We start from the raw sequence: 26,744 nt of genomic DNA on the forward strand, positions 1-26,744 counted from the left end.
ATCCCTTATTTTCTGCTTGCATTTGGAGCCGCTTTGCACGCACATTCCCAAAGAAGAAATTTTTTCGGGGATTCACATCACGCATCATAAATAGATTGCCTACCCAAACTGTAAGTGGCACCACATGGCACAGATTTCCCTACTTGACTAGATGGCCTTGTATACCACAAATTCTAGTAAAGCGATGTGCACCATGCGCCCCCTTTGTACGTATAGCAATGGTCACGTTACGTAATCAAAACCGATCTTGCATTCGAATGTATTCACGAAACCAGCGATTACAAGAGAAGTGGCCGGCCCTGGCCCGCCGACTTTGCAACAGTCTACAGGTTCATCTTTGTTTTTACACGAAAGTTATTTATGCATATCCAATTATCAGGTGAAGGAACATAGGCAAATTAGCTTTCGTAAAAAAATGAAAACATAACAGTACAGCCTGGTAGACAGACTGTTGGTGCACAAAGTGCAGTCACCCATTCTGGAGAGCAGTGGGTAGGTGCATGCAACGCCAACCCTACTTATGCACGCGGCGCCGCGAATTTGCAGAATGAATAAACTGATTTGCACGAAGTGCCTTAAACGAAGGAAAAAAAAAGTAAGCCTATAGCCCATCAGAATTTCGGCCCAGCCAGCCACAATCATTTCCCTGGAAAGTGCTCGTTCGGCGCAAGCAGCACTCTCCGGGCTGATGCACATGCTCACGCGAATTTAGACGACGAATAAACAGATATACGATAATCGGATTTCGCGGAAAAAAAGTTAAGCCTAATGCCCATTGGAATTTCGGCCCAAACAGCTACACTCAATCCTCCGGAAACTAGCGTTGCTTCGGCGCAAGCAACACCCAGCGCAAGGCACGCACTCACACGAATTTAGACGAATAAACGGATACAGGATAATTGGATTTCGTGGAACAATAGAAGCCTAAGCCCATCAAAATTTCGGCCCAAACAGCTACAATCATTTCTCCGGAAAGCGTTGATTCGGCGCAAGCAGCACTCTCTCTGCTGATGCACGTGGTTACGTGAATTTAGACGACGAATAAACGGAAACAGTATATTTGGATTTCGTGGAGTACAAAGTAAGCCTATAGCCCATCAGAATTTCGGCAAAGCCAGCTACAAACATTTCCCTGGAAAGCGCTCGTTCCGCGCAAGCATCACTCCCTGCTGATGCAGGTGGTTACGCGAATTTATACGACGAATAAACGGATACAGGATAATTGGATTTCGCGGACAAAAAGGTGCGCTTAGTGCCCTTCAGAATTTCGGCCCAGCCAGCCACAATCACTTCCCTGGAAAGCGCTCCTCAGGCACAAGCAGCGCGCTCCCTGCTATTGCACGCGCTCACGGGAATTTACATGATGAATAAACGGATTGCATTTCGGGGAAAAATAAGACTATGGCTCATTACAATTTAGGCCGAGCAGGGTACAATAATTTCTCTGGAACGTGCTGGTGCGACGCAAACGAACTAATGTTCGTTGGAAAAACGGAAAAAGCAGTACGCCTATAGCCCATGGAAATATATTTTCGATGAAAAATGAAGTGTCTCGAAAGCGCCGGTACTCCGCATATATCAGTTCCCGGGCATGCGTAGAGGCCGTTTAACGCGATAAATAAACGATCAGGCAAAGATTAATTTTCCCCCCAAAAATGGAAAAAACACTGTATCGTCAGGTCGCGCATGCGCTCCTGGAACGGCCCCTTCCGATTAGACTAATCAATGAAGCACGTGTCTGTTATCGGACAGTCAGCCAAAGCTATGTATATACCTGTAAGCATCCCTGAATAAAGGCACTTCTTGTTGCATCCATGCTGGTGATCGTCACTGCGCACCGGAACTTGGTGCCAGAAGTGGGATAGAATTGCGCAAGCAGTAACGCATCGAAAGGCGGGCGTCTCAGTGAGCCGACAAGATCGATTTAGTGAAGCCGCCGCAACCGCTGGTGCTGTCCGGGAACACCGCAAGGAATTGGTGCATGTTCAAGCAGAGATTCGAGCTTTTCTTGCAAGCAACGGAAACGGCGAAAGCACCGAGGTCCGAGCCAGCCAAGACTGCGCTCCTGCTCACCATTGCCGGAGAGGACGCCCTAGAGGTATTCAACAATTTTTCGTTTTCGGACGACGAAAGTAAAGAGGATTATGGAACAGTGACGGGAAAGTTTGAAGAATATTGTCGGCAACAGCAAAACGAGGTGCATGAACGGTATGTCTTCCGTACAAGGACTCAAGCTGAGGGGGAGCCTTTTGAGCATTTCGCTCGAGACCTGAGGAAACTAGCCCAAAGTTGCAATTTTGGGGACCTAAATGATTCTATGGTCAGAGACCAGATTGTTTTCGGCACCGTTAACCCGGAATTGCGAAAGAAAATGCTGAAGGTTAAGGACCTTACATTACGCAAAGCCGAAGAAATCTGCAAGGCGGAGGAAGTATGTGCCGAGCAAAACAACGCATGGGTTCAAGCAGAAAAACAAGTGGCACCAATCGAAATGCGCAGTTCCAATGTTCAGCGTGCGCAGTGCAAATGTCTGGCGCGCGAGGAACTTGCCTCAGGCTCCGAGCAAAGTTACGCTGAACCTGGAAGTAGCGCAGATCAAAACAAAGAGGCAATTCAAATGTTCCAAGTGCAACCGCATCCACGAACGTGGGAGGTGCCCAGCCTTTGGAAAAAAATGTTTATCGTGCCGTGGCGCTAACCACTTTTCGGCTTGTTGTAGGAAAGGTCCTCAAATAAGCGCTGTGAGGGACGAGCATGCCGATTTTCAAATCCTGGATGTTGGCGTGGGCAACAAAGCTGATTCGGTTATCGACGCCCAAGTCGCGTCCAACTGGTGTCTCTGAAGGTAGACACGGGCTCACAAGCCAACTTGCTGCCTCACGCCATTTTTCAAAGGCTCAAGGTGAATCAATCTTCGAAGACAAGCCCCTCTGTTCTGCGCCCATACAGTGGCAACGTCATCAAGCATATCGGCGTGGCTACGCTACCAGTGACTGTGAACAACCGGAGCGAGTACTTTGACTTTTTTATCGTCAGGAAGAGCAACCAAGCCATCCTTGGGCTGTCGGCGAGCGAAACTTTAGGACTGGTGTCGCGTACTGTGGGTTCTGTTCACATGAACACTACTGACCAAATGACGAAGGAATTCCCAGAGTTGTTTCAGGGTATCGGCTGCCTGGCACGCCCGTACCACATGGTCCTGCGGGAGGAAGCAACGCCGTTGGTCCAGCCGGTGCGACGGGTGCCCCTGGCATTGCGCGAGCCCCTCCGAGATCAGTTGGACCGCATGGAACGTGCAGGCATTATCGTCAAAGTCAGCGAGCCGACGGATTGGGTAAGCCCCTTTGTCGCGGCCAGGAAAAAGGATGGCAAACTTCGCATATGCATTGATCCCAGGCGCATTAACGCAGGCATAAAGCGAGAGCACTATCAATTGCCAAAAAGAGAAGATATTGAGGCAGAGCTGGCCGGAGCAACATTTTTTACGCGAATCGACGCGTACTCGGGTTTTCATCAAATCAATCTTGATGATGCCACTTCAAGGATATGCACAATTGGAACGCCGTTTGGTCGTTATCGCTTCTTGAGACTTCCCTTCGGAATCTCTTCCGCACCGGAAGTATTCCAAAAAACTATGAATGAAATATTTGACCAGGCCCCAGGTGTGCGTATATATATCGACGACATACTCGTATGAGGGAGCACGAGGGAAGAGCATGATAGCCGCCTCCGTACGGTCTTGAATTTAGCAAGGAAGGCCGGCCTAACGTTTAATGCAACAAAATGTAGATTCGGGGTGACTAAAATTGACTTTTTGGGCGATGTGATAAGCCAACACGGAATAAGTCTGAACCCAACAATGACGTCAGCATTAAGCGAAATGCCTCAGCCAAGCGACAAAGCAGGCGTCCAAAGAATGCTGGGGGTCGTAAACTACTTCGGTAAATACATACCCCACTTGGCAGAAAGAACAACGCTACTGCGAAGCCTAATGAAGGACACGGTCTTTGAGTGGTCTCAAAACCATTGCAACGAGTGGCAAGTTATCTGCCGTATTCTAAGCAGTGCGCCACTGCTAGCCATATTTGATCCGACCCGAGAAACCAAAATCTCTTCTGACGCATCACAGAATGGGATCGGCTCGGCCCTACTTCAGCGGTATGGTGACAGTTGGCGGCCAGTAGCATACGCTTCCCGGACAATGACCGAGGCGGAACAAAGATACGCCCAAATAGAAAAAGAGACAATGGCTATAACATTTGGGAGCGACAAATTTTTTCACTTCGTGTACGGTCGCAAATTTATCGTTGAAACCGACCACAGACCATTGCTAGCTATCGCGGCTAAAGCCATTGCAGACATGCCTCCAAGATTACAGCGTTTTTTCTTGCGCTTATTAAGATACGATTATGTCCTTCACTTTGTCCCAGGGAAACAACTGCTCCTAAAAGATATGCTATCCAGATCGGCGCCTGTCTCTCCCCGCAGCGTGGATAGCTTCACAGACGACGTCGACATACATGCAGTGGGCGTCGCTTCAGAATTGGTGAGCAAAAGAATGTTAGACAGACTAGCAGAAGCAACAAGCCGTTGACCCAGACTTGCAAATTGTGTTGCGCTGCCTTAGGAACGGCGAAGAAATTAGTGGCGCGATGAAACCGGTTTCCCCTGAGTTATCAGAAGTACAAGACATGGTGAAGAAGGGATCAAAGGTTGTTATACCAAAGCTCATGAGAGCTGAGATGCTCACTCGTATTCACGAAGGACACTTAGGCATAAATAAATGCAAAGCAACTGCCCGGCGCTTGGTGTTCTGGCCAGGACTGAGCGGGAACATCGAAAATTTGGTCAAGTCGTGCTCCGCTTGTCAGAAATACGCATATAAGCAGCCCAGCGAACCGATATTACTTCGACAGATTACAGAACATGCCTGATACCGTGCTGGGGTTGATCTCTTCATGTACGGCACAGACTCCTACTTATGTGTGTTTGATGCCTTCTCAAATTTTCCAGAAGTCGAGAAACTGGCTGACACAACAACAGGAACTATCATAAGTAAACTTAGAGCAGTTTTTGCACGATACGGAATTCCCATGGAAGTCTGCACCGATAACGGTCCGCAGTTCTCATCCCATGAATTTGCCCTGTTCGCATCCAGATACGACTTCAAACACGTGACGTCAAGTCCACGGTTCCCGCAGTCCAATGGTCTCGCCGAGAAGGGTGTCCAAATCGTCAAAAGGATCATGAAGAAAATAAGTGAAACGAGGGAGGACTTCTGGCTGTGTCTCCTCTCCTATCGTTCGGGCCCTCTTGAAGACGGCCGCTCCCCGGGAGAATTGCTTCAGGGCAGAAGGTTACGTATTCGGCTGCCAGACTTCTAGGCGTGCCCCAGGAAACAAGCACTTAGGCGCCAACCTAGACAATTGTCAAGCAGGAAACCCCTACCCGAACTACAGAAAGATGCAGTAGTAAGAGTACGGAGAGACACGTGGGACCGCAAGGCTCGAGTCATGGACCTGGTGGCGCCGAGGTCCTATCGCGTCGCTACAGAGGACAACCAAATACTCCGACGCAACCGGCAACACCTTCTAGCCACACGTGAGCTTCTTCAGACGGACTTGGGAGAAGATGAATACGAGAGCGAGGAGGTTTCCCAGGCGACGATGCCTAGGAGGGCGTCGCCATCAGAATCAACCGCAACTACGCCATTTCAAGCAACGACAGCTGCTTCACAGTCAACAATGCTGCCCACGCAAGCGGTGCCAAGGCGATCCACCCGGCAAAGACAGTAACCCAATCGTCTGGATTACGGCCGGGATTTTAAACAAGTCTCGTATCTTACTCTCAACTTATAACATTATTCTGGGGGAAGATGTATCGTCAGGTCGCGCATGCGCTTCTGGGATGGCCCCTTCCGATTAGACTAATCAACGAAGCACGTGTCTGTTATCGGACGGTCAGCCAAAGCTATATATACCTGTAATCATCCCTGAATAAAGGCACTTCTTGTTCTTGTTGCATCCATGCTGGTGGTCGTCACTGCGCACTGGAACAAACACTAAGCCTAAAGCCCACGAAAATATTTTTTCGACGAAAAATAAAGTGTCTTCAAAGCGCCCTTACTGCGCTTATATCTGTTCCCGGGCATGCGTAGAGGCCGTTTAACGCGATAAATAAACGATCAGGCAAAGATTAATTTTCCCCCCAAAATGGAAAAAACACTAAGCCTATAGCCCATGAAAATATCATTTTTTCGACGAAAAATAAAGTGTCTTGAAAGCGCCGGTATTGAGCTTATATCAGTTCCCGGGCATGCGTAGAGGCCGTTTAACGCGATAAATAAACGATCAGGCAAAGATTAATTTTCCGCAAAAAATGGAAAAAACACTAAGCCTATAGTCCATGAAAATATAATTTTTTCGACGAAAAATAATGTGTCTTGAAAGCGCCGGTACTGCGCTTATATCAGTTCCCGGGCATGCGTAGGGGCCGTTTAAAGCGATAAATAAACGATCAGGCAAAGATTAATTTTCCCCCGAAAATGGAAAAAACACTAAGCCTATAGCCCATGAAAATATCATTTTTTCGACGAGAAATAAAGTGTCTTGAAAGCGCCGGTACAGCGCTTATATCAGTTCCCGGGCATGCGTAGAGGCCGTTTAATGCGATAAATAAACGTTCAGGCAAAGATTAATTTTCCCCCGAAAATGGAAAAAACACTAAGCCTATAGTCCATGAAAATATCATTTTTTCGACGAAAAATAAAGTGTCTTGAAAGCGCCGGTACTGCGCTTATATCAGTTCCCGGGCATGCGTAGAGGCCGTTTAACGCGATAAATAAACGATCAGGCAAAGATTAATTTTCCCCCGAAAATGGAAAAAACACTAAGCCTATAGCCCATGAAAATATAATTTTTTCGACGAAAAATAAAGTGTCTTGAAAGCGCCGGTACTGCGCTTATATCAGTTCCCGGGCATGCGTAGAGGCCGTTTAACGCGATAAATAAACGATCAGGCAAAGAATAATTTTCCCCCAAAAATGGAAAAAACACTAAGCCTATAGTCCATGAAAATATCATTTTTTCGACGAAAAATAAAGTGTCTTGAAAGCGCCGGTATTGAGCTTATATCAGTTCCCGGGCATGCGTAGAGGCCGTTTAACGCGATAAATAAACGATCAGGCAAAGATTAATTTTCCCCCGAAAATGGAAAAAACACTAAGCCTATAGCCCATGAAAATATAATTTTCCCGACGAAAAATAAAGCGTCTTGAAAGCGCCGGTACTGCGCTTATATCAGTTCCCGGGCATGCGTAGAGGCGGTTTAACGCGATAAATAAACGATCAGGCAAAGAATAAGTTTCCCCCAAAAATGGAAAAAACACTAAGCCTATAGCCCATGAAAATATAATTTTCCCGACGAAAAATAAAGCGTCTTGAAAGCGCCGGTACTGCGCTTATATCAGTTCCCGGGCATGCGTAGAGGCGGTTTAACGCGATAAATAAACGATCAGGCAAAGAATAAGTTTCCCCCAAAAATGGAAAAAACCCTAAGCCTATAGCCCATGAAAATATAATTTTTTCGACGAAAAATAAAGTGTCTTGAAAGCGCCGGTACTGCGCTTATATCAGTTCCCGGGCATGCGTAGAGGCCGTTTAACGCGATAAATAAACGATCAGGCAAAGAATAATTTTCCCCCAAAAATGGAAAAAACCCTAAGCCTATAACCCATGAAAATATAATTTTTCCGACGAAAAATAAAGTGTCTTGAAAGCGCCGGTACTGCGCTTATATCAGTTCCCGAGCATGCGTAGAGGCCGTTTAACGTGATAAATAAACGATCAGGCAAAGATTAATTTTCCCCCAAAAATGGAAAAAACACTAAGCCTATAGCCCATGAAAATATCATTTTTTCGACGAAAAATAAAGTGTCTTGAAAGCGCCGGTACTGCGCTTATATCAGTTCCCGGGCATGCATAGAGGCCGTTTAACGTGATAAACAAACGATCAGGCAAAGATTAATTTTCCCCCAAAAATGGAAAAAACACTAAGCCTATAGCCCATGAAAATATCATTTTTTCGACGAAAAATAAAGTGTCTTGAAAGCGCCGGTACTGCGCTTATATCAGTTCCCGGGCATGCGTAGAGGCCGTTTAACGCGATAAATAAACGATCAGGCAAAGATTAATTTTCCCCCAAAAATGGAAGAAACACTAAGCCTATAGTCCATGAAAATATAATTTTTTCGACGAAAAATAAAGTGTCTTGAAAGCGCCGGTATTGAGCTTATATCAGTTCCCGGGCATGCGTAGAGGCCGTTTAACGCGATAAATAAACGATCAGGCAAAGATTAATTTTCCCCCGAAAATGGAAAAAACACTAAGCCTATAGCCCATGAAAATATAATTTTTCCGACGAAAAATAAAGTGTCTTGAAATTGCCGGTACTGCGCTTATATCAGTTCCCGGGCATGCGTAGAGGCGGTTTAACGCGATAAATAAACGATCAGGCAAAGAATAAGTTTCCCCCAAAAATGGAAAAAACCCTAAGCCTATAGCCCATGAAAATAGAATTTTTTCGACGAGAAATAAAGTGTCTTGAAAGCGCCGGTACTGCGCTTATATCAGTTCCCGGGCATGCGTAGAGGCCGTTTAACGCGATAAATAAACGATCAGGCAAAGAATAATTTTCCCCCAAAAATGGAAAAAACCCTAAGCCTATAGCCCATGAAAATATCATTTTTTCGACGAAAAATTAAGTGTCTTGAAAGCGCCGGTACTGCGCTTATATCAGTTCCCAGGCATGCGTAGAGGCCGTTTAACGCGATAAATAAACGATCAGGCAAAGATTAATTTTCCCCCAAAAATGGAAAAAACACTAAGCCTATAGCCCATGAAAATATCATTTTTTCGACGAGAAATAAAGTGTCTTGAAAGCGCCGGTACTGCGCTTATATCAGTTCCCGGGCATCCGTAGAGGTCGTTTAACGCGATAAATAAACGATCAGGCAAAGATTAATTTCCCCCAAAAATGGAAAAAACACTAAGCCTATAGTCCATGAAAATATAATTTTTTCGACGAAAAATAAAGTGTCTTGAAAGCGCCGGTACTGCGCTTATATCAGTTCCCGGGCATGCGTAGGGGCCGTTTAACGCGATAAATAAACGATCAGGCAAAGAATAATTTTCCCCCAAAAATGGAAAAAACCCTAAGCCTATAGCCCATGAAAATATCATTTTTTCGACGAAAAATAAAGTGTCTCGAAAGCGCCGGTATTGAGCTTATATCAGTTCCCGGGCATGCGTAGAGGCCGTTTAACGCGATAAATAAACAATCAGGCAAAGATAAATTTTCCCCCCAAAATGGAAAAAACACTAAGCCTATAGTCCATGAAAATAGAATTTTTTCGACGAAAAATAAAGTGTCTTGAAAGCGCCGGTGCTGCGCTTATATCAGTTCCCGGGCATGCGTAGAGGCCGTTTAACGCGATAAATAAACGATCAGGCAAAGAATAATTTTCCCCCAAAAATGGAAAAAAACCCTAAGCCTATAGCCCATGAAAATATCATTTTTTCGACGAAAAATAAAGTGTCTCGAAAGCACCGGTATTGAGCTTATATCAGTTCCCGGGCATGCGTAGAGGCCGTTTAACGCGATAAATAAACGATCAGGCAAAGATTAATTTTCCCCCCAAAATGGAAAAAACACTAAGCCTATAGTCCATGAAAATATAATTTTTTCGACGAAAAATAAAGTGTCTTGAAAGCGCCGGTACTGCGCTTATATCAGTTCCCGGGCATGCGTAGAGGCCGTTTAACGCGATAAATAAACGATCAGGCAAAGAATAATTTTCCCCCCAAAATGGAAAAAAACCCTAAGCCATGAAAATATCATTTTTTCGACGAAAAATAAAGTGTCTCGAAAGCGCCGGTATTGAGCTTATATCAGTTCCCGGGCATGCGTAGAGGCCGTTTAACGCGATAAATAAACAATCAGGCAAAGATAAATTTTCCCCCCAAAATGGAAAAAACACTAAGCCTATAGTCCATGAAAATATAATTTTTTCGACGAAAAATAAAGTGTCTTGAAAGCGCCGGTACTGCGCTTATATCAGTTCCCGGGCATGCGTAGAGGCCGTTTAATGCGATAAATAAACGATCAGGCAAAGAATAATTTTCCCCCCAAAATGGAAAAAACCCTAATCCTATAGCCCATGAAAATATAATTTTTCGACGAAAAATAAAGTGTCTTGAAAGCGCCGGTACTGCGCTTATATCAGTTCCCGGGCATGCGTAGAGGCCGTTTAACGCGATAAATAAACTATCAGGCAAAGATTAATTTTCCCCCGAAAATGGAAGAAACACTAAGCCTATAAACCCCATGAAAATATAATTTTTTCGACGAAAAATAAAGTGTCTTGAAAGCGCCGGTACTGCGCTTATATCAGTTCCCGGACATGCGTAGGGGCCGTTTAACGCGATAAATAAACGATCAGGCAAAGAATAATTTTCCCCCAAAAATGGAAAAAACCCTAAGCCTATAGCCCATGAAAATATCATTTTTTCGACGAAAAATAAAGTGTCTCGAAAGCGCCGGTATTGAGCTTATATCAGTTCCCGGGCATGCGTAGAGGCCGTTTAACGCGATAAATAAACAATCAGGCAAAGATAAATTTTCCCCCCAAAATGGAAAAAACACTAAGCCTATAGTCCATGAAAATAGAATTTTTTCGACGAAAAATAAAGTGTCTTGAAAGCGCCGGTACTGCGCTTATATCAGTTCCCGGGCATGCGTAGAGGCCGTTTAACGCGATAAATAAACGATCAGGCAAAGAATAATTTTTCCCCCAAAATGGAAAAAACCCTAAGCCTATAGCCCATGAAAATATAATTTTTTCGACGAAAAATAAAGTGTCTTGAAAGCGCCGGTACTGCGCTTATATCAGTTCCCGGGCATGCGTAGAGGCCGTTTAACGCGATAAATAAACGATCAGGCAAAGAATAATTTTCCCCCGAAAATGGAAAAAAACCCTAAGCCTATAGCCCCTGAAAATAGAATTTTTTCGACGAGAAATAAAGTGTCTTGAAAGCGCCGGTACTGCGCTTATATCAGTTCCCGGGCATGCGTAGGGGCCGTTTAACGCGATAAATAAACGATCAGGCAAAGAATAATTTTCCCCCAAAAATGGAAAAAACCCTAAGCTTATAGCCCATGAAAATATCATTTTTTCGACGAAAAATAAAGTGTCTCGAAAGCGCCGGTATTGAGCTTATATCAGTTCCCGGGCATGCGTAGAGGCCGTTTAACGCGATAAATAAACAATCAGGCAAAGATAAATTTTCCCCCCAAAATGGAAAAAACACTAAGCCTATACCCCATGAAAATATCATTTTTTCGACGAAAAATAAAGTGTCTTGAAAGCGCCGGTACTGCGCTCATATCAGTTCCCGGGCATGCGTAGAGGCCGTTTAACGCGATAAATAAACGATCAGGCAAAGAATAATTTTCCCCCCAAAATGGAAAAAACCCTAAGCCTATATAGCCCATGAAAATAGAATTTTTTCGACGAGAAATAAAGTGTCTTGAAAGCGCCGGTACTGCGCTTATATCAGTTCCCGGGCATGCGTAGGGGCCGTTTAACGCGATAAATAAACGATCAGGCAAAGAATAATTTTCCCCCAAAAATGGAAAAAACCCTAAGCCTATAGTCCATGAAAATAGAATTTTTTCGACGAAAAATAAAGTGTCTTGAAAGCGCCGGTACTGCGCTTATATCAGTTCCCGGGCATGCGTAGAGGCCGTTTAACGCGATAAATAAACGATCAGGCAAAGAATAATTTTCCCCCCAAAATGGAAAAAACTATAAGCCTATAGCCCATGAAAATATCATTTTTTCGACGAAAAATAAAGTGTCTCGAAAGCGCCGGTATTGAGCTTATATCAGTTCCCGGGCATGCGTAGAGGCCGTTTAACGCGATAAATAAACAATCAGGCAAAGATAAATTTTCCCCCCAAAATGGAAAAAACACTAAAAAGTGTCTTGAAAGCGCCGGTACTGCGCTTATATCAGTTCCCGGGCATGCGTAGAGGCCGTTTAACGCGATAAATAAACGATCAGGCAAAGAATAATTTTCCCCCGAAAATGGAAAAAAACCCTAAGCCTATAGCCCCTGAAAATAGAATTTTTTCGACGAGAAATAAAGTGTCTTGAAAGCGCCGGTACTGCGCTTATATCAGTTCCCGGGCATGCGTAGGGGCCGTTTAACGCGATAAATAAACGATCAGGCAAAGAATAATTTTCCCCCAAAAATGGAAAAAACCCTAAGCCTATAGCCCATGAAAATATCATTTTTTCGACGAAAAATAAAGTGTCTCGAAAGCGCCGGTATTGAGCTTATATCAGTTCCCGGGCATGCGTAGAGGCCGTTTAACGCGATAAATAAACAATCAGGCAAAGATAAATTTTCCCCCCAAAATGGAAAAAACACTAAGCCTATAGTCCATGAAAATAGAATTTTTTCGACGAAAAATAAAGTGTCTTGAAAGCGCCGGTACTGCGCTTATGTCAGTTCCCGGGCATGCGTAGGGGCCGTTTAAAGCGATAAATAAACGATCAGGCAAAGAATAATTTTCCCCCAAAAATGGAAAAAACCCTAAGCCTATAGCCCATGAAAATAGAATTTTTTCGACGAGAAATAAAGTGTCTTGAAAGCGCCGGTACTGCGCTTATATCAGTTCCCGGGCATGCGTAGAGGCCGTTTAACGCGATAAATAAACGATCAGGCAAAGATTAATTTTCCCCCGAAAATGGAAAAAACAATAAGCCTATAGTCCATGAAAATATAATTTTTTCGACGAAAAATTAAGTGTCTTGAAAGCGCCGGTACTGAGCTTATATCAGTTCCCGGGCATGCGTAGAGGCCGTTTAACGTGATAAATAAACGATCAGGCAAAGATTAATTTTCCCCCAAAAATGGAAAAAACACTAAGCCTATAGCCCATGAAAATATGATTTTTTCGACGAAAAATAATGTGTCTTGAAAGCGCCGGTACTGCGCTTATATCAGTTCCCAGGCATGCGTAGAGGCCGTTTAACGCGATAAATAAACGATCAGGCAAAGATTAATTTTCCCCCAAAAATGGACAAAAAACACTAAGCCTATAGCCCATGAAAATATCATTTTTTCGAGGAGAAATAAAGTGTCTTGAAAGCGCCGGTACAGCGCTTATATCAGTTCCCGGGCATGCGTAGAGGCCGTTTAATGCGATATATAAACGTGCAGGCAAAGATTAATTTTCCCCCGAAAATGGAAAAAACACTAAGCCTATAGTCCATGAAAATATCATTTTTTCGACGAAAAATAAAGTGTCTTGAAAGCGCCGGTACTGCGCTTATATCAGTTCCCGGGCATGCGTAGAGGCCGTTTAACGCGATAAATAAACGATCAGGCAAAGATTAATTTTCCCCCGAAAATGGAAAAAACACTAAGCCTATAGCCCATGAAAATATAATTTTTTCGACGAAAAATAAAGTGTCTTGAAAGCGCCGGTACTGCGCTTATATCAGTTCCCGGGCATGCGTAGAGGCCGTTTAAGGCGATAAATAAACGATCAGGCAAAGAATAATTTTCCCCCAAAAATGGAAAAAAACACTAAGCCTATAGCCCATGAAAATATAATTTTTTCGACGAAAAATAAAGTGTCTTGAAAGCGCCGGTACTGCGCTCATATCAGTTCCCGGGCATGCGTAGAGGCCGTTTAACGCGATAAATAAACGATCAGGCAAAGAATAATTTTCCCCCCAAAATGGAAAAAACCCTAAGCCTATAGCCCCTGAAAATAGAATTTTTTCGACGAGAAATAAAGTGTCTTGAAAGCGCCGGTACTGCGCTTATATCAGTTCCCGGGCATGCGTAGGGGCCGTTTAACGCGATAAATAAACGATCAGGCAAAGAATAATTTTCCCCCAAAAATGGAAAAAACATTAAGCCTATATAGCCCATGAAAATATCATTTTTTCGACGAAAAATAAAGTGTCTTGAAAGCGCCGGTACTGAGCTTATATCAGTTCCCGGGCATGCATAGAGGACGTGTAACGCGATAAATAAACGATCAGGCAAAGATTACTTTCCCCCAAAAATGGAAAAAACACTAAGCCTATAGCCCATGAAAATATCATTTTTTCGACGAAAAATAAAGTGTCTTGAAAGCGCCGGTACTGCGCTCATATCAGTTCCCGGGCATGCGTAGAGGCCGTTTAACGCGATAAATAAACAATCAGGCAAAGATAAATTTTCCCCCCAAAATGGAAAAAACACTAAGCCTATAGTCCATGAAAATAGAATTTTTTCGACGAAAAATAAAGTGTCTTGAAAGCGCCGGTTCTGCGCTTATATCAGTTCCCGGGCATGCGTAGAGGCCGTTTAATGCGATAAATAAACGTTCAGGCAAAGATTAATTTTCCCCCGAAAATGGAAAAAACACTAAGCCTATAGTCCATGAAAATATCATTTTTTCGACGAAAAATAAAGTGTCTTGAAAGCGCCGGTACTGCGCTTATATCAGTTCCCGGGCATGCGTAGAGGCCGTTTAACGCGATAAATAAACGATCAGGCAAAGATTAATTTTCCCCCGAAAATGGAAAAAACACTAAGCCTATAGCCCATGAAAATATAATTTTTTCGACGAAAAATAAAGTGTCTTGAAAGCGCCGGTACTGCGCTTATATCAGTTCCCGGGCATGCGTAGAGGCCGTTTAACGCGATAAATAAACGATCAGGCAAAGAATAATTTTCCCCCAAAAATGGAAAAAACACTAAGCCTATAGTCCATGAAAATATCATTTTTTCGACGAAAAATAAAGTGTCTTGAAAGCGCCGGTATTGAGCTTATATCAGTTCCCGGGCATGCGTAGAGGCCGTTTAACGCGATAAATAAACGATCAGGCAAAGATTAATTTTCCCCCGAAAATGGAAAAAACACTAAGCCTATAGCCCATGAAAATATCATTTTTTCGACGAAAAATAAAGTGTCTTGAAAGCGCCGGTACTGCGCTTATATCAGTTCCCGGGCATGCGTAGAGGCCGTTTAACGCGATAAATAAACGATCAGGCAAAGATTAATTTTCCCCCAAAAATGGAAGAAACACTAAGCCTATAGTCCATGAAAATATAATTTTTTCGACGAAAAATAAAGTGTCTTGAAAGCGCCGGTATTGAGCTTATATCAGTTCCCGGGCATGCGTAGAGGCCGTTTAACGCGATAAATAAACGATCAGGCAAAGATTAATTTTCCCCCGAAAATGGAAAAAACACTAAGCCTATAGCCCATGAAAATATAATTTTTCCGACGAAAAATAAAGTGTCTTGAAATTGCCGGTACTGCGCTTATATCAGTTCCCGGGCATGCGTAGAGGCGGTTTAACGCGATAAATAAACGATCAGGCAAAGAATAAGTTTCCCCCAAAAATGGAAAAAACCCTAAGCCTATAGCCCATGAAAATAGAATTTTTTCGACGAGAAATAAAGTGTCTTGAAAGCGCCGGTACTGCGCTTATATCAGTTCCCGGGCATGCGTAGAGGCCGTTTAACGCGATATATAAACGATCAGGCAAAGAATAATTTTCCCCCAAAAATGGAAAAAACCCTAAGCCTATAGCCCATGAAAATATCATTTTTTCGACGAAAAATTAAGTGTCTTGAAAGCGCCGGTACTGCGCTTATATCAGTTCCCAGGCATGCGTAGAGGCCGTTTAACGCGATAAATAAACGATCAGGCAAAGATTAATTTTCCCCCAAAAATGGAAAAAACACTAAGCCTATAGCCCATGAAAATATCATTTTTTCGACGAGAAATAAAGTGTCTTGAAAGCGCCGGTACTGCGCTTATATCAGTTCCCGGGCATCCGTAGAGGTCGTTTAACGCGATAAATAAACGATCAGGCAAAGATTAATTTCCCCCAAAAATGGAAAAAACACTAAGCCTATAGTCCATGAAAATATAATTTTTTCGACGAAAAATAAAGTGTCTTGAAAGCGCCGGTACTGCGCTTATATCAGTTCCCGGGCATGCGTAGGGGCCGTTTAACGCGATAAATAAACGATCAGGCAAAGAATAATTTTCCCCCAAAAATGGAAAAAACCCTAAGCCTATAGCCCATGAAAATATCATTTTTTCGACGAAAAATAAAGTGTCTCGAAAGCGCCGGTATTGAGCTTATATCAGTTCCCGGGCATGCGTAGAGGCCGTTTAACGCGATAAATAAACAATCAGGCAAAGATAAATTTTCCCCCCAAAATGGAAAAAACACTAAGCCTATAGTCCATGAAAATAGAATTTTTTCGACGAAAAATAAAGTGTCTTGAAAGCGCCGGTGCTGCGCTTATATCAGTTCCCGGGCATGCGTAGAGGCCGTTTAACGCGATAAATAAACGATCAGGCAAAGAATAATTTTCCCCCAAAAATGGAAAAAAACCCTAAGCCTATAGCCCATGAAAATATCATTTTTTCGACGAAAAATAAAGTGTCTCGAAAGCACCGGTATTGAGCTTATATCAGTTCCCGGGCATGCGTAGAGGCCGTTTAACGCGATAAATAAACGATCAGGCAAAGATTAATTTTCCCCCCAAAATGGAAAAAACACTAAGCCTATAGTCCATGAAAATATAATTTTTTCGACGAAAAATAAAGTGTCTTGAAAGCGCCGGTACTGCGCTTATATCAGTTCCCGGGCATGCTAGAGGCCGTTTAACGCGATAAATAAACGATCAGGCAAAGAATAATTTTCCCCCCAAAATGGAAAAAAACCCTAAGCCATGAAAATATCATTTTTTCGACGAAAAATAAAGTGTCTCGAAAGCGCCGGTATTGAGCTTATATCAGTTCCCGGGCATGCGTAGAGGCCGTTTAACGCGATAAATAAACAATCAGGCAAAGATAAATTTTCCCCCCAAAATGGAAAAAACACTAAGCCTATAGTCCATGAAAATATAATTTTTTCGACGAAAAATAAAGTGTCTTGAAAGCGCCGGTACTGCGCTTATATCAGTTCCCGGGCATGCGTAGAGGCCGTTTAATGCGATAAATAAACGATCAGGCAAAGAATAATTTTCCCCCCAAAATGGAAAAAACCCTAATCCTATAGCCCATGAAAATATAATTTTTCGACGAAAAATAAAGTGTCTTGAAAGCGCCGGTACTGCGCTTATATCAGTTCCCGGGCATGCGTAGAGGCCGTTTAACGCGATAAATAAACTATCAGGCAAAGATTAATTTTCCCCCGAAAATGGAAAAAACACTAAGCCTATATAGCCCATGAAAATATAATTTTTTCGACGAAAAATAAAGTGTCTTGAAAGCGCCGGTACTGCGCTTATATCAGTTCCCGGACATGCGTAGGGGCCGTTTAACGCGATAAATAAACGATCAGGCAAAGAATAATTTTCCCCCAAAAATGGAAAAAACCCTAAGCCTATAGCCCATGAAAATATCATTTTTTCGACGAAAAATAAAGTGTCTCGAAAGCGCCGGTATTGAGCTTATATCAGTTCCCGGGCATGCGTAGAGGCCGTTTAACGCGATAAATAAACAATCAGGCAAAGATAAATTTTCCCCCCAAAATGGAAAAAACACTAAGCCTATAGTCCATGAAAATAGAATTTTTTCGACGAAAAATAAAGTGTCTTGAAAGCGCCGGTACTGCGCTTATATCAGTTCCCGGGCATGCGTAGAGGCCGTTTAACGCGATAAATAAACGATCAGGCAAAGAATAATTTTCCCCCCAAAATGGAAAAAACCCTAAGCCTATAGCCCATGAAAATATAATTTTTTCGACGAAAAATAAAGTGTCTTGAAAGCGCCGGTACTGCGCTTATATCAGTTCCCGGGCATGCGTAGAGGCCGTTTAACGCGATAAATAAACGATCAGGCAAAGAATAATTTTCCCCCGAAAATGGAAAAAAACCCTAAGCCTATAGCCCCTGAAAATAGAATTTTTTCGACGAGAAATAAAGTGTCTTGAAAGCGCCGGTACTGCGCTTATATCAGTTCCCGGGCATGCGTAGGGGCCGTTTAACGCGATAAATAAACGATCAGGCAAAGAATAATTTTCCCCCAAAAATGGAAAAAACCCTAAGCTTATAGCCCATGAAAATATCATTTTTTCGACGAAAAATAAAGTGTCTCGAAAGCGCCGGTATTGAGCTTATATCAGTTCCCGGGCATGCGTAGAGGCCGTTTAACGCGATAAATAAACAATCAGGCAAAGATAAATTTTCCCCCCAAAATGGAAAAAACACTAAGCCTATACCCCATGAAAATATCATTTTTTCGACGAAAAATAAAGTGTCTTGAAAGCGCCGGTACTGCGCTCATATCAGTTCCCGGGCATGCGTAGAGGCCGTTTAACGCGATAAATAAACGATCAGGCAAAGAATAATTTTCCCCCCAAAATGGAAAAAACCCTAAGCCTATATAGCCCATGAAAATAGAATTTTTTCGACGAGAAATAAAGTGTCTTGAAAGCGCCGGTACTGCGCTTATATCAGTTCCCGGGCATGCGTAGGGGCCGTTTAACGCGATAAATAAACGATCAGGCAAAGAATAATTTTCCCCCAAAAATGGAAAAAACCCTAAGCCTATAGTCCATGAAAATAGAATTTTTTCGACGAAAAATAAAGTGTCTTGAAAGCGCCGGTACTGCGCTTATATCAGTTCCCGGGCATGCGTAGAGGCCGTTTAACGCGATAAATAAACGATCAGGCAAAGAATAATTTTCCCCCCAAAATGGAAAAAACTATAAGCCTATAGCCCATGAAAATATCATTTTTTCGACGAAAAATAAAGTGTCTCGAAAGCGCCGGTATTGAGCTTATATCAGTTCCCGGGCATGCGTAGAGGCCGTTTAACGCGATAAATAAACAATCAGGCAAAGATAAATTTTCCCCCCAAAATGGAAAAAACACTAAAAAGTGTCTTGAAAGCGCCGGTACTGCGCTTATATCAGTTCCCGGGCATGCGTAGAGGCCGTTTAACGCGATAAATAAACGATCAGGCAAAGAATAATTTTCCCCCGAAAATGGAAAAAAACCCTAAGCCTATAGCCCCTGAAAATAGAATTTTTTCGACGAGAAATAAAGTGTCTTGAAAGCGCCGGTACTGCGCTTATATCAGTTCCCGGGCATGCGTAGGGGCCGTTTAACGCGATAAATAAACGATCAGGCAAAGAATAATTTTCCCCCAAAAATGGAAAAAACCCTAAGCCTATAGCCCATGAAAATATCATTTTTTCGACGAAAAATAAAGTGTCTCGAAAGCGCCGGTATTGAGCTTATATCAGTTCCCGGGCATGCGTAGAGGCCGTTTAACGCGATAAATAAACAATCAGGCAAAGATAAATTTTCCCCCCAAAATGGAAAAAACACTAAGCCTATAGTCCATGAAAATAGAATTTTTTCGACGAAAAATAAAGTGTCTTGAAAGCGCCGGTACTGCGCTTATGTCAGTTCCCGGGCATGCGTAGAGGCCGTTTAACGCGATAAATAAACGATCAGGCAAAGATTAATTTTCCCCCGAAAATTGAAAAAACCCTAAGCCTATAGCCCATGAAAATATATTTTTTTCACGAAAAATAAAGTGTCTTGAAAGCGCCGGTACTGCGCTTATATCAGTTCCCGGGCATGCGTAGAGGCCGTTTAACGCGATAAATAACGATCAGGCAAAGAATAATTTTCCCCCAAAAATGGAAAAAACCCTAAGCCTATAGCCCATGAAAATATAAATTTTTCGACGAAAAATAAAGTGTCTTGAAAGCGCCGGTACTGCGCTTATATCAGTTCCCGGGCATGCGTAGAGGCCGTTTAACGCGATAAATAAACGATCAGGCAAAGATTAATTTTCCCCCGAAAATGGAAAAAACACTAAGCCTATAGCCCATGAAAATATAATTTTTTCGACGAAAAATAAAGTGTCTTGAAAGCGCCGGTACTGAGCTTATATCAGTTCCCGGGCATGCAGAGAGGACGTGTAACGTGATAAATAAACGATCAGGCAAAGATTAATTTCCCCCAAAAATGGAAAAAACACTAAGCCTATAGCCCATGAAAATATCATTTTTTCGACGAAAAATAAAGTGTCTTGAAAGCGCCGGTATTGAGCTTATATCAGTTCCCGGGCATGCGTAGAGGCCGTTTAACGCGATAAATAAACAATCAGGCAAAGATAAATTTTCCCCCCAAAATGGAAAAAAACACTAAGCCTATAGCCCATGAAAATATCATTTTTTCGACGAAAAATAAAGTGTCTTGAAAGCGCCGGTACTGCGCTCATATCAGTTCCCGGGCATGCGTAGAGGCCGTTTAACGCGATAAATAAACGATCAGGCAAAGAATAATTTTCCCCCCAAAATGGAAAAAACCCTAAGCCTATAGCCCATGAAAATAGAATTTTTTCGACGAGAAATAAAGTGTCTTGAAAGCGCCGGTACTGCGCTTATATCAGTTCCCGGGCATGCGTAGAGGCCGTTTAACGCGATAAATAAACGATCAGGCAAAGAATAATTTTCCCCCGAAAATGGAAAAAAACCCTAAGCCTATAGCCCCTGAAAATAGAATTTTTTCGACGAGAAATAAAGTGTCTTGAAAGCGCCGGTACTGCGCTTATATCAGTTCCCGGGCATGCGTAGGGGCCGTTTAACGCGATAAATAAACGATCAGGCAAAGAATAATTTTCCCCCAAAAATGGAAAAAACATTAAGCCTATATAGCCCATGAAAATATCATTTTTTCGACGAAAAATAAAGTGTCTCGAAAGCGCCGGTATTGAGCTTATATCAGTTCCCGGGCATGCGTAGAGGCCGTTTAACGCGATAAATAAACAATCAGGCAAAGATAAATTTTCCCCCAAAATGGAAAAAACACTAAGCCTATAGTCCATGAAAATAGAATTTTTTCGACGAAAAATAAAGTGTCTTGAAAGCGCCGGTACTGCGCTTATATCAGTTCCCGGGCATGCGTAGAGGCCGTTTAACGCGATAAATAAACGATCAGGCAAAGAATAATTTTCCCCCGAAAATGGAAAAAAACCCTAAGCCTATAGCCCCTGAAAATAGAATTTTTTCGACGAGAAATAAAGTGTCTTGAAAGCGCCGGTACTGCGCTTATATCAGTTCCCGGGCATGCGTAGGGGCCGTTTAACGCGATAAATAAACGATCAGGCAAAGAATAATTTTCCCCCAAAAATGGAAAAAACCCTAAGCCTATAGCCCATGAAAATATCATTTTTTCGACGAAAAATAAAGTGTCTCGAAAGCGCCGGTATTGAGCTTATATCAGTTCCCGGGCATGCGTAGAGGCCGTTTAACGCGATAAATAAACAATCAGGCAAAGATAAATTTTCCCCCCAAAATGGAAAAAACACTAAGCCTATAGTCCATGAAAATAGAATTTTTTCGACGAAAAATAAAGTGTCTTGAAAGCGCCGGTACTGCGCTTATGTCAGTTCCCGGGCATGCGTAGAGGCCGTTTAAGGCGATAAATAAACGATCAGGCAAAGAATAATTTTCCCCCAAAAATGGAAAAAAACCCTAAGCCTATAGCCCTTGAAAATATCATTTTTTCGACGAAAAATAAAGTGTCTCGAAAGCGCCGGTATTGAGCTTATATCAGTTCCCGGGCATGCGTAGAGGCCGTTTAACGCGATAAATAAACGATCAGGCAAAGATTAATTTTCCCCCAAAAATGGAAAAAACACTAAGCCTATAGTCCATGAAAATATAATTTTTTCGACGAAAAATAAAGTGTCTTGAAAGCCCCGGTACTGCGCTTATATCAGTTCCCGGGCATGCGTAGAGGCCGTTTAACGCGATAAATAAACGATCAGGCAAAGAATAATTTTCCCCCCAAAATGGAAAAAACCCTAAGCCTATAGCCCATGAAAATATCATTTTTTCGACGAAAAATAAAGTGTCTCGAAAGCGCCGGTATTGAGCTTATATCAGTTCCCGGGCATGCGTAGAGGCCGTTTAACGCGATAAATAAACAATCAGGCAAAGATAAATTTTCCCCCCAAAATGGAAAAAACACTAAGCCTATAGTCCATGAAAATAGAATTTTTTCGACGAAAAATAAAGTGTCTTGAAAGCGCCGGTACTGCGCTTATATCAGTTCCCGGGCATGCGTAGAGGCCGTTTAACGCGATAAATAAACGATCAGGCAAAGAATAATTTTCCCCCGAAAATGGAAAAAAACCCTAAGCCTATAGCCCATGAAAATATCATTTTTTCGACGAAAAATAAAGTATCTCGAAAGCGCCGGTATTGAGCTTATATCAGTTCCCGGGCATGCGTAGAGGCCGTTTAACGCGATAAATAAACGATCAGGCAAAGATTAATTTTCCCCCCAAAATGGAAAAAACCCTAAGCCTATAGCCCATGAAAATATAATTTTTTCGACGAAAAATAAAGTGTCTTGAAAGCGCCGGTACTGCGCTTATATCAGTTCCCGGCCGTGCGTAGGGGCCGTTTAACGCGATAAATAAACGATCAGGCAAAGAATAATTTTCCCCAAAAAATGGAAAAAACACTAAGCCCATGAAAATATAATTTTTTCGACGAAAAATAAAGTGTCTTGAAAGCGCCGGTACTGAGCTTATATCAGTTCCCGGGCATGCATAGAGGACGTGTAACGTGATAAATAAACGATCAGGCAAAGATTAATTTCCCCCAAAAATGGAAAAAACACTAAGCCTATAGCCCATGAAAATATCATTTTTTCGACGAAAAATAAAGTGTCTTGAAAGCGCCGGTACTGCGCTCATATCAGTTCCCGGGCATGCGTAGAGGCCGTTTGACGCGATAAATAAACGATCAGGCAAAGAATAATTTTCCCCCCAAAATGGAAAAAACCCTAAGCCTATAGCCCATGAAAATAGAATTTTTTCGACGAGAAATAAAGTACTGCGCTTATATCAGTTCCCGGGCATGCGTAGGGGCCGTTTAACGCGATAAATAAACGATCAGGCAAAGAATAATTTTCCCCCAAAAATGGAAAAAACCCTAAGCCTATAGCCCATGAAAATATCATTTTTTCGACGAAAAATAAAGTGTCTCGAAAGCGCCGGTATTGAGCTTATATCAGTTCCCGGGCATGCGTAGAGGCCGTTTAACGCGATAAATAAACAATCAGGCAAAGATAAATTTTCCCCCCAAAATGGAAAAAACACTAAGCCTATAGTCCATGAATATAGAATTTTTTCGACGAAAAATAAAGTGTCTTGAAAGCGCCGGTACTGCGCTTATATCAGTTCCCGGGCATGCGTAGAGGCCGTTTAACGCGATAAATAAACGATCAGGCAAAGAATAATTTTCCCCCGAAAATGGAAAAAAACCCTAAGCCTATAGCCCCTGAAAATAGAATTTTTTCGACGAGAAATAAAGTGTCTTGAAAGCGCCGGTACTGCGCTTATATCAGTTCCCGGGCATGCGTAGGGGCCGTTTAACGCGATAAATAAACGATCAGGCAAAGAATAATTTTCCCCCAAAAATGAAAAAAACCCTAAGCCTATAGCCCATGAAAATATCATTTTTTCGACGAAAAATAAAGTGTCTCGAAAGCGCCGGTATTGAGCTTATATCAGTTCCCGGGCATGCGTAGAGGCCGTTTAACGCGATAAATAAACAATCAGGCAAAGATAAATTTTCCCCCCAAAATGGAAAAAACACTAAGCCTATAGTCCATGAAAATAGAATTTTTTCGACGAAAAATAAAGTGTCTTGAAAGCGCCGGTACTGCGCTTATGTCAGTTCCCGGGCATGCGTAGAGGCCGTTTAACGCGATAAATAAACGATCAGGCAAACAATAATTTTCCCCCAAAAATGGAAAAAAACCCTAAGCCTATAGCCCATGAAAATATCATTTTTTCGACGAAAAATAGTGTCTCGAAAGCGCCGGTATTGAGCTTATATCAGTTCCCGGGCATGCGTAGAGGCCGTTTAACGCGATAAATAAACGATCAGGCAAAGATTAATTTTCCCCCAAAAATGGAAAAAACACTAAGCCTATAGTCCATGAAAATATCATTTTTTCGACGAAAAATAAAGTGTCTCGAAAGCGCCGGTATTGAGCTTATATCAGTTCCCGGGCATGCGTAGAGGCCGTTTAACGCGATAAATAAACAATCAGGCAAAGATAAATTTTCCCCCCAAAATGGAAAAAAACACTAAGCCTATAGTCCATGAAAATAGAATTTTTTCGACGAAAAATAAAGTGTCTTGAAAGCGCCGGTACTGCGCTTATATCAGTTCCCGGGCATGCGTAGAGGCCGTTTAACGCGATAAATAAACGATCAGGCAAAGAATAATTTTCCCCCGAAAATGGAAAAAAACCCTAAGCCTATAGCCCATGAAAATATCATTTTTTCGACGAAAAATAAAGTGTCTCGAAAGCGCCGGTATTGAGCTTATATCAGTTCCCGGGCATGCGTAGAGGCCGTTTAACGCGATAAATAAACGATCAGGCAAAGATTAATTTTCCCCCAAAAATGGAAAAAACACTAAGCCTGTAGTCCATGAAAATATAATTTTTTCGACGAAAAATAAAGTGTCTTGAAAGCGCCGGTACTGCGCTTATATCAGTTCCCGGGCATGCGTAGAGGCCGTTTAACGCGATAAATAAACGATCAGGCAAAGAATAATTTTCCCCCCAAAATGGAAAAAACCCTAAGCCTATAGCCCATGAAAATATCATTTTTTCGACGAAAAATAAAGTGTCTCGAAAGCGCCGGTATTGAGCTTATATCAGTTCCCGGGCATGCGTAGAGGCCGTTTAACGCGATAAATAAACGATCAGGCAAAGAATAATTTTCCCCCCAAAATGGAAAAAACCCTAAGCCCATGAAAATATCATTTCTTCGACGAAAAATAAAGTGTCTCGAAAGCGCCGGTATTGAGCTTATATCAGTCCCGGGCATGCGTAGAGGCCGTTTAACGCGATAAATAAACGATCAGGCAAAGATTAATTTTCCCCCAAAAATGGAAAAAACACTAAGCCTATAGTCCATGAAAATATAATTTTTTCGACGAAAAATAAAGTGTCTTGAAAGCGCCGGTACTGCGCTTATATCAGTTCCCGGGCATGCGTAGAGGCCGTTTAACGCGATAAATAAACGATCAGGCAAAGAATAATTTCCCCCCAAAATGGAAAAAACCCTAAGCCTATAGCCCATGAAAATATCATTTTTTCGACGAAAAATAAAGTGTCTCGAAAGCGCCGGTATTGAGCTTATATCAGTTCCCGGGCATGCGTAGAGGCCGTTAACGCGATAAATAAACGATCAGGCAAAGATAAATTTTCCCCCCAAAATGGAAAAAACACTAAGCCTATAGTCCATGAAAATAGAATTTTTTCGACGAAAAATAAAGTGTCTTGAAAGCGCCGGTACTGCGCTTATATCAGTTCCTGGGCATGCGTAGAGGCCGTTTAACGCGATAAATAAACGATCAGGCAAAGAATAATTTCCCCCGAAAATGGAAAAAAACCCTAAGCCTATAGCCCATGAAAATATCATTTTTTCGACGAAAAATAAAGTGTCTCGAAAGCGCCGGTATTGAGCTTATATCAGTTCCCGGGCATGCGTAGAGGCCGTTTAACGCGATAAATAAACGATCAGGCAAAGAATAATTTTCCCCCCAAAATGGAAAAAACCCTAAGCCTATAGCCCATGAAAATATAATTTTTTCGACGAAAAATAAAGTGTCTTGAAAGCGCCGGTACTGCGCTTATATCAGTTCCCGGCCATGCGTAGGGGCCGTTTAACGCGATAAATAAACGATCAGGCAAAGAATAATTTTCCCCAAAAAATGGAAAAAACCCTAAGCCTATATAGCCCATGAAAATAGAATTTTTTCGACGAGAAATAAAGTGTCTTCAAAGCGCCGGTACTGCGCTTATATCAGTTCCCGGGCATGCGTAGGGGCCGTTTAACGCGATAAATAAACGATCAGGCAAAGAATAATTTTCCCCCAAAAATGGAAAAAACCCTAAGCCTATAGCCCATGAAAATATCATTTTTTCGACGAAAAATAAAGTGTCTCGAAAGCGCCGGTATTGAGCTTATATCAGTTCCCGGGCATGCGTAGAGGCCGTTTAACGCGATAAATAAACGATCAGGCAAAGATTAATTTTCCCCCAAAAATGGAAAAAACACTAAGCCTATAGTCCATGAAAATATAATTTTTTCGACGAAAAATAAAGTGTCTTGAAAGCGCCGGTACTGCGCTTATATCAGTTCCCGGGCATGCGTAGAGGCCGTTTAACGCGATAAATAAACGATCAGGCAAAGAACAATTTTCCCCCGAAAATGGAAAAAAAGCCCGGGAACTGATATAAGCGCAGTACCGGCGCTTTCGAGACACTTTATTTTTCGTCGAAAAAATTATATTTTCGAAAATGGAAAAAACACTAAGCCTATAGCCCATGAAAATATAATTTTTTCGACGAAAAATAAAGTGTCTTGAAAGCGCCGGTACTGCGCTTATATCAGTTCCCGGGCATGCGTAGGGGCCGTTTAACGCGATAAATAAACGATCAGGCAAAGAATAATTTTCCCCCAAAAATGGAAAAAACCCTAAGCCTATATAGCCCATGAAAATATCCTTTTTTCGACGAAAAATAAAGTGTCTTGAAAGCGCCGGTATTGAGCTTATATCAGTTCCCGGGCATGCGTAGAGGCCGTTTAACGCGATAAAT

The 26,744-nt window shown here is 42.4% G+C and overlaps 1 protein-coding gene across 1 annotated transcript in view; it reads left to right on the top strand.

The window, feature by feature from the left end:
• Nucleotides 1–3,082: 3,082 nt before the first annotated feature.
• The window catches only part of LOC142564470 (uncharacterized), a 50,870-nt gene continuing 27,208 nt past the window's right edge, over nt 3,083–26,744 (top strand). The window contains exon 1 of the mRNA XM_075675482.1: nt 3,083–3,334. The gene's annotated coding sequence lies outside the window, so the exon portion shown is untranslated. The remainder of the gene's footprint in view (nt 3,335–26,744) is intronic.

This window comes from Dermacentor variabilis, chromosome 11 (genome assembly GCF_050947875.1).
Source record: "Dermacentor variabilis isolate Ectoservices chromosome 11, ASM5094787v1, whole genome shotgun sequence".
NCBI lineage: Eukaryota > Metazoa > Arthropoda > Arachnida > Ixodida > Ixodidae > Dermacentor > Dermacentor variabilis.